The sequence below is a fragment of the Lepus europaeus genome, chromosome Y (genome assembly GCF_033115175.1).
Source record: "Lepus europaeus isolate LE1 chromosome Y, mLepTim1.pri, whole genome shotgun sequence".
In the NCBI taxonomy this organism is placed as follows: Eukaryota; Metazoa; Chordata; class Mammalia; order Lagomorpha; family Leporidae; genus Lepus; species Lepus europaeus.
In genome coordinates, this window is record NC_084851.1 from 22,121,944 (window position 1) to 22,131,240 (window position 9,297).

General features: G+C 39.7%; 1 pseudogene; it reads right to left on the reverse strand.

Annotated features, from left to right (window-relative positions):
- Window positions 1-3,474: 3,474 nt before the first annotated feature.
- On the reverse strand, window positions 3,475-5,412 carry LOC133754148 (nuclear receptor subfamily 2 group C member 2-like; annotated as a pseudogene).
- Between the last annotated feature and the right edge of the window lie 3,885 nt (window positions 5,413-9,297).

The window sequence follows — 9,297 nt, forward strand, 5'->3', positions numbered from 1 at the left end:
AAGGATGAAGCTATAAACCACTTCTTAATCTGGTGCAGTTTTAGGTGGCTGTGAACCTTGAGAGACTTTCTTTTTCAAATACCCAGACAAGATTTAAATGACAGAAGCAGGGTATGAAAGTTGTACACTTAGGATAATATCAACAACACTGAATGTATAACCAAACTTACTGACACACATGCTTATATGTGTAAGAAAAAGTGACAAAGAGGTATTAGGACAATAGCAGGTTTTATGGCTGAGGACAATAACCATGAACTTTTAAATCATACTTTTTATCTTTTGATAAATTACCTATAAGGAACATCAGTTGTTACAGGAAACAAATTGTTAGACACCAACTAAGTAGAAAGCCTCCAGCACAAAGGAGAGTGCAAGAACACTGACTTGGTTTTTATCTGGAGGCCACCTGCATACAGTGCTTGGTCAGATAGAAATCTGGTTGAAAGGCCTGTGTCATTTTCAGAAATGGTTGTAATTGATCCTGCACCAATTAATGCTTGAAAAATAGCATCAATTACAACAGCTGTCTGCAATCACAGTGAGGGAAGGGGTCATGGTCATTGGATTCCTGCACTAGGGCACAAGGCTACACACACTTTTATGGTCTTCCAATTGCCTTGGGGTGAACTTGATTCATGCTCCTGCTAAGTATGCAGAGATTCCATTTTGGGATGACACCATCCCTTTCTGCTATTCCTGCTCATTACCATATCATTATTTTGGACTTAAAAGATCGCTTTTTCTCTATTCCTCTCAATCCTAAAGATAAAGAGTGATTCACATTTCCAATGCAACAGTTAAATAATTGTATCTCCTCATCCCAATATCAGTGGGAAGTACTTCCCCATGGAATGAAAAATAGTCCTACTGTATGCCAGTATTATGTTGATAAGGCTATGCAACCTTTCTTTTGCAGATATCTGCCAGTTTTCACCTTTCATTATATAGATGATACATTACTAGGACATCCAGGTAAGGATTATTTAGACAAAGCATTTTATGACCTTCAGGGCAAGCTGTCTAAACAGGGACTGTACGTAGCACCAGAAAAATTACAAAGGTAGCAACCTATAAAAGATTTGGGAACAATAATTACTGACACAACCATAAGATCTATAAAACCACATTTAGAGTTAAAGAAAACTTCAAAGTTAAATGAGTTACAAAAGGTCCTATAGCATATTAATTGGTGTAGACCACATTTGTCCATTACTACTCTTCAAATGAGTCTTTTGTTGCAATTATTGGAGAGAGAGTCCACTTTAATTTGGTAAGAATAGTCACTCCTGAGGCTCAGGACGCATTTCAATTAATAAATAAAATTTTGGATAAAATGGAACTACATAGATACAATCCAATGAAGTAAATAAATTACTTGTAGTCCCTACCAAAAAACACCTTTGGGAACAATGAGCCAAAGCCCAGAAGCAGTCAGAGTCTACCCATCTCTCTCATGTACCTCCTAACTTCATCACACCATACTTCACTATGATTATGACTCATTAAGTCAGGCAGAAAACAGTGTTGAGCTATTGCTGGGGTAGAGTCCCACACCCTACTACTACCTTTAAATAAACAAGAAGTAGAATATCTACATGAAAATGATCCCATATGGCAAGCTGCTATACAACATTTTCTGGGAAAAAATAGACTCCCACTACCCATATTGGAAGCTGCTCACTCTCCTTACCTGCATGACCCATGTTATGTCTCAAATACTGAGTAGACACCTATTCCCCAGGCCAATATCTTACGTACACATGGTACTTGTACAGGAACAGCCACAATGACTTGTTATAAATTAAATAAAAAAATTTTGTCCATAAAACTTGGCAAAATGTTCAGAGTTCAGCACAACTTACAAATGACTTCCCAAGTGGTCAATATCTTACTGACTCTATGTATGTGTCTAAAGTTTCACAATACTTAGAAACTTCCTATATTAGCCAAAAATACAACACTTGAAACTATTTTTACCTCTCTACAAAATGTAACTCAATTACATAAACCTTTTTATACATCTCCTATATCGGAGTCTACTTTGCACTTCCTGGACCACTAGCAGACTAAATGAGGCTACCAAAAAAAACTTATTGGGGTACATATCCAATATTTAGAACAAGAAAAACTCAACCATCAGTTGCTGCATCAACCTGCAACCATACTAAAGCACAGTTCCCATATCTCCCTACTCGGCAATCAAAATTTATTATCTTGGCCAGCGCTGTGGCTCAATAAGCTAATCCTTCACCTGTGGTGCTGGCACGCCGGGTTCTAGTCCTGTTCAGGGCACCAGATTCAGTCCTGGTTGCGCTTCTTCCAGGCCAGCTCTCTATTGAGGCCTGGGAGTACAGTGAAGGATGGCCCAAGTGCTTGGGCCCTGCACCCGCATGGGAGACCAGGAGAAGCACCTGGTTCCTGGCTTCAGATGGGCATGCTGCACCAGACACAACAGCCTTTGGGGGGTGAATCAACAGAAAAGGAAGACCTTTCTCTCTGTCTCTCTCTCTCACTGTCCACTCTGCCTGTCAAAAAAATTATTATCTCATCTTCCAAACAATGCTCTCCATTTTGCCATTAGGTCCACAAATGTCTGTCTACCCTAGAGAATTAAAAGGCAATGCTGTTTGGCAAATGGATGTTACACATTTTCTGGAATTTGAAAATGAATATATGCCATGTAATGATAGATACTTATTATAATGCCTCAATGGCCTCCACTATGGCAGGTGAAAAAGCCACACACATGTAACAAGTCATTGTATTAAGTGTTTCTTAGGCATTCTCTACAGCATGATGCAATAACTCAGTGTATAATCTGTCTACGATTAATCAGTACATGTCTGGATGACAGAGTGTTCAAAAATCCAAAGGATTGCAAATTCAACAAAACATATTTATGATTTGGCTAAAATTCATGTAGATGCTACTAATGTTCACAAATTAGGTTAATAATTTTAATAATGGCTTACATCAAATAAGTCTGGAAAATCTTACTTTGTGGGGTGCTACTATCATTATTCTAAGTATTTTTCTTAAAATAATTTGGTGACTACTCTCTAATGTTCATAAATCCCAATATTCACTTTGTATTAGTTACAAAATAAAAACAGTGGAGGAAATGTTGGGGAACAAGATAGCCACAGTATTGACAAGTTTGAGGCTCTGTGTCTGCACACTTGAGGAGGGCACTAAACACAGTGAACTCTGTTCTAGTTCCACAGAATGCTGTGTGGAACTATAGGGAAGCTGGCTGTGGGAGAAGCACACAGCATCCTCCTCTCTTACTATTGTGGATGTCTCCATCTGTTTCCTCTCCCACAACTTAAGTTCTTACTGATGTATGTTGCAGTTTTGTGGAAAACAAAGCCTCTCTGTAAAACCTCAGATACTAGGCTCTATATAACTTGCTTGAAAAATAAAGTGGCTGATCTCAACAAGACAGTCTCAGAGTTGTCACTCAGCCTTTGATCATTTCTCTACATTCTCTGAGACTCCTTGGTGTGCTGCTTGAGAAAACACACAACAGGAGAGACTTGTGACCTGGGCATACTGGACCAGGCCCAGAGTGAAGAGGTCATTCCAGCAGACCCACTCTAGGCTGTGTTACAGTGCTGACCAAGTGTCTGAAAGGCTTGTAGTGAACTGGCCCAGTGCATGGAGAGGAAGAACCAGAGGGAAATAGACTTGTAGATGTAGTGCACATTGAGGTATTTCTTTTTTTAACTTATTTAATAAATATAAATTTCCAAAGTACAACATTTGGATTATAGTGGCTTTTCTCTCCCATAACCTCCCTTCCACCTGCAACCATCCCTTCTCCCACTCCCTCTCCCATCCCATTCACATCAAGATTCATTTTGAATTATCTTCATATACAGATCAACTTAGTATATACTAAGTAACGATTTCAATAGTTTGCACCCACACAGAAACACAAAGTGTAAAGTACTGTTTAAGTACTAGTTATACTGTTAATTCACATAGTACAACACATTAAGGACAGAAATCCTACATGGTGAGTAAGTGCACAGTGACTCCTGTTGTTGACTTAACAATTTGACACTCTTAATTATGACATCAGTAATCACCTGAGGGTCTTGTCATGAGCTGCCAAGGCTATGGAAGCCTTTAGGGTTTGCAGACTTTGATCTTATTCTGATAGGGTCAGAGTCAAAATGGAAGTTCTCTCCTCCCTTCAGAGAAAGGTACCTGCTTCTTTGATGTCCCATTTTTTCCACTGGGATTTAAATACTGGTCTGGGCATTGTCAGCTTAAATGTAAGGGATGTGTTTGACAGGAGAGGGCCTTCAACCTCATTGATGGGTGTTGACTGGTCTCTGCTGGTAATGTGGATGCTCCCCTTTCCACTGGTGTCTATGTCTTTGACCAGGCTTGGAGGCCAGTAGTTGTCCGTGGTATTAAATGCTTTAGATAAAATATCAAAGGCCCATGTAATCTCACTTGCAGACTGGTCCTCTAGCTGGTTTTTGAAAGTGTCAACATTGTTCAAGGATTCACTTGGCAAGGGAGGTCACTGTTTGCCAGTGTGTCTAAGCTCCCTGGCTTGTTTCTGCTGTGGAGTCATGGCTAAGAGAACTGTGTCATCCTGATGTAGGCTGCTGGATATTCAGAAGCATCCCTTGCTCCATCTTTGTCTGCCACAAATGTTTTGTGGCTATTGGAGGACTTCTCAGGTCCTTCTGGATATAGATTTTCTCAGGTGAAGCAGCACATTTGGTTCTCCCACTGCATATCAATGGGCTTCTGTTCACACTGCACAGATTCCATAGCCAAAAATTTTTTCAGCCAGCAAAACCGACAGTGATTGCAGTGATGTTTGTTGGCGACAAAGTCTTGGTTGCTCTGACAAATTTTTCTGCATGGTCCTTTTAAAGAAACCTTTGCAACCTTCACAACTGACAGCCACATAGTGATGGCCAGAGGCTTTGTCACCACAGACCACACACGACTCCACCACCTGGAGCAGCTATAGGCCCATCTTGCCCAGCAATTGCTCCACAGAAACAGATCCATGACCATCTGGATCCTGCCAGGAATGAGGTTGTCTCAGGCATTGAATATGAGCTGCTTTGTGCTGGATGTCTCCAGGAAAGCCAGGATTACCATCTCAGTTCCTGTTCCATCTGGACCAGTGAGAATGAACTACTCTTTGGGGGATCCAGAGGCATCCACTGCTGTGACTCTCTGTGTCATCTGTCCTGTCAGCTGGTCCATCACAGTCTGAATGTGCTGAGGAGAGGCTACCAGCAGAGTTGGTGTAATGATCAGGATGCACAGGGAGGGGCTGGTCATCCCTTGGAGATTCTGGCAGAGAGATCTGTGTAGGTGGTAATTCAACCACTTTTGGGTCCTCACTCTGTGATGAACCAGTCCCTCCATATTTGTAGCCAAAATGAAGCAAGATCATTAGAGAACCTCAGGATTTGGCACCAAAGTGGCCTAGAAGCAGATCCCAAGTAGGCAGCAGGCAGCCCCTGGAAGAGAGGGCCCAGAGCAGTGAGACTGGGCTCCCTGAATAGGATGGCAGGGGCCTGAGACTATAGGCTTGTGGGGCCACAGGAGAGAGGTGACACTGTAGTGAAGGGGGGTGGGCCCGGAGAATGGGCCCAGGGCACTGCCTGGTGTGGGCCCAGGAATGCCGCTGGGGTCACAGGGAAGGAGGGATCTGTTGTTGTTTTTTTGTAGTGGAATGAGAAGGCCATGCAAAGGTGGCCACTGGCAAGTGAGCATCAGTTAGTCAGGAATGTCTTTGAAACCCACCTGGCAATGGAGCCTGCCTGACAACAGGCTGTGATTGGATGGCTTTGGAAACTGCCTGGAGACAGGCTGTGATTGGATGGCTCTGGAAACTGCCTGGCAGCAGGCTGTGATTGGATGGCTTTGGAAACTGCCTGGCAACAGGCTGTGATTGGTTGGGGCATAGATCGCCCCTTGTCCAGATTGGCTGGTCTTGGCTATATAAGCTGTTGTACCAACTATAATAAATGAGTCTGCCAGCTGCTCACCTCAAGCCTGCTTTCACCCAACTCCCGGGGTCTGTGTGTTGACTCCATGCCTCTTGCCCCCACCATGCTGCTCCTCTCAGAAATGAATCCACTGCAACATTGTTGAGAAATCAACAGCAACAGTTTTTGTAAGTGAAACATCAGAGTTCCTGACCCTGGTGCAGCCACCTCTGCTGCCAGAGTGCTGGGAGGAGGTGGAGGGCAAGTGTTCTCCCCAGCGCCAGCTTCCCCGTGTATAGTTTTTCTATAATACGTATATTCAATGAATTCTCTAAAGACTAATACCAGCCCAGATTTCATTATGCAAATATACTATGCCTTTTTTCAACATTAGAACATTCTTTGTGTAGCATATTTACCTAATTTCATGAGTTAATGGTATTTATTATTATTTAGCAATAAATTTCTATCCCATTTAATGAGCAATGCTTACTTCAATTTCCCACATTATGGGCATGTCCTGGGAACAAACCAGATCAACATACCCATTAACACTTCACTGACATTTTTTTAGATTTATTTGTTTAGCTGGATGTCAGAGCTACAGAGAGAGATAAAGATCCTGCATTTAAGGGTTCACTCTCTACAATGTCCAAGGTGGGCCAGACCAAAACCAGGAGCTTCTTTCAGGTCTACCACATGTGTGATGGCAACCCAAGCACTCAGGCCATTTCCTACTTTTCCCAGGCCATTAACAAGGATCTAGATCAGAAGTGAAGCCGCCAGGACACAAACTGCCACTGAATGGGGTGCAGGCATTGCCGGTGTCAGCTTTACCCACTATGCCACAATGCAGGTCCCTCTTTCACTGAATTGTTGGAGACAATGGTCAGCTGTACCCAATCCCAACTCAGTCTTACCTTTTAGTCTGGATTCTTAGATTATATTTGAGTATTTTATTTTATCTACCAAATATTTTTCAAAAAGGAAGAGAGTTTTAAAGCTAAATCTTTATATGTTCCAGGTAAATACGTTTGAGTGGAAGGCTATGTGTATGTCCAGTATGTGTATCATATATTGTGTTGCTACAAGGACAGTCTGCTAGATAAAATCCAGGACATCCTAATATTGTGTGGAACATAGTTATACTAATATTCATGTTGTTTAAATGAAATGTTAATTCAACTAAATGTTCCACCTTTCTAAGTCTGACTGCCTTACTCAAAAGACACATAGGAACTTCTCAACTGATAAAATAATGACAAACTGCTCTTTATGTTGTATCATTGTGTTTTTTACTCTCTTGTTACCAAGTGTATAAGGTTACTTGGATATCATAAACTTCCACTCCCAACAACCATTTAACCAACTTCCCAATTAATTATACTAATTCTTTCCTAGTCCTATCTTTAGGTTTCACAAAATACTTCTTTTATAATTCTAAATTGACTTTTGCATTATTGTAGTAACACTCTACTGAAGAGAGGCTGGGACTATTAGTAATGCTCAAGTTATGATTCCTAATCAAAACACAGGAAGGCAGGATCAATCCTTCCATAACAACGACAGTTGTTTTCTCAAATAGCCACAGGTCAGTCACCATGACTCCCAAGAATAGGAAGTCTTGTGTGATGAAAGATTAGAGGGCTTGTGCTCTTTGAGCTAGTAATTTCATTTCTAGGAGTTTATTCTAAGGAAACAAACAAACAAACAAAAACACCAACATCAGCACAGAGTGTTCCTCACAGTCTTACTTGTAACAGCAATAAGTAAACAAATAAATGGGAACAAAAATGGAGACCAACATTCAAATCTCCACCAGAATAGGATTAGGTAAATTCCTGATGGTGCACTCAAGGAAATTATTCTCCTAATGGGATCTTACCCTACTGTCCACTCTCAACAAAATAAGTGGTCTCAAGAAAACATCAGAGACAAAAAAAGATCTCCATGCTTAAAATCCACCAGTAGATTCTCATTTTGTTTTTATTAATTATTTATTCATTTGAAAAAGATAAAATTGCATTTCAATTAAAAATTTAAATATATACATGATATATTCTTTGATTATGTACAATGGGTATTTCAAAAAGTTTGAGGGGATAGAACTCAAAGCTAAATTTATTTTGTTGGAAGAAAATTTGAAATCTATGTATATAAGGGATATGTAAAAACTAATAGAAAATGTGTATTATAAAAATCCATGCATAGATTCAAGCATTTTTCAACAAAAGTAATCTCTTAATTCCATTTTACATGAATTTTTTGAAGTATCATTGTCTACATTGTTTTGCAAGATATACACATTGTGGAATAGCCAAACAAAGTGAATTAATACACATATCATCTCACACATTTTTAAGAGGTAATAGTCCTTAAATCTATTTTTTCAACTATTTTGGAGAATACAATGCATTATTATTAACCATAGCCACCGTGTTTCATATTTTCTTCATGTTCAAGCTCAGTCATCTTCTATATTTTGATTATATACCTACATATTCCTTCCCCTAATTAAGATCTTTAACTTTATTGTTTGTCTCATCAACTTAAATGTTCTTGCCCTAGCTTCCTTAAAGTTACCCCATTATTATGCTTTAATATTAAATATTACCAAGAAGTGAGGTCTTTCAACCTATTTAGCTAAACTAATATTTTCCCCTGTGCTAGGGCCTAATTGTCACATTACAGATTTTTATTTTTTTTCTAAGAGCTCTTTAAAAACATAAACAATTTTTATACAAAGTTTTAGTTTGTACCTCCTTCTTGAAATATGCTCTACGAGTATAGTTTTGACATTCAGCTCACTCCAGAATGTGGAGTGAATTATAGAAAATTCAGATATATGAATCTCATTTTCAATACAAGTTAGCAATTAACAGGTAGCCCCATAAAGTAAAAAACAAACCAAAACAAAAAAATCCAAAAAACTAAAATCAGAGCAATTGCATTTGTTATGAAAGAGTGATTTATAAGCTGACAATGCAGAGGTAGTCAGTACTACATAAGGAAATGTCTACCTTTAAATTTCTGGGAAAGTTTATTGGCTCCTCTAAAAAAAGCAGGAGGGACATGGCTCAATATGGATGTGTTATATTTTGAGAGGCTACAGCCCTTTTGCCCACATGGAAAGGGTAGTTGATGGGCTGTGATTACCTGGGCACACAAGTGTAAAGAATGAGTCTCTAATGGTTGAAGCACTAATTCACCAATTAAAAGAGATGGATTTCAGGAACAAAAATTGAGACACATATAGCAGACAGGCCTTTTTTTTCTTTTAGACAGGCAGAGTTAGACAGTGAGAGAAGAGAGACAGAGAGAAAGG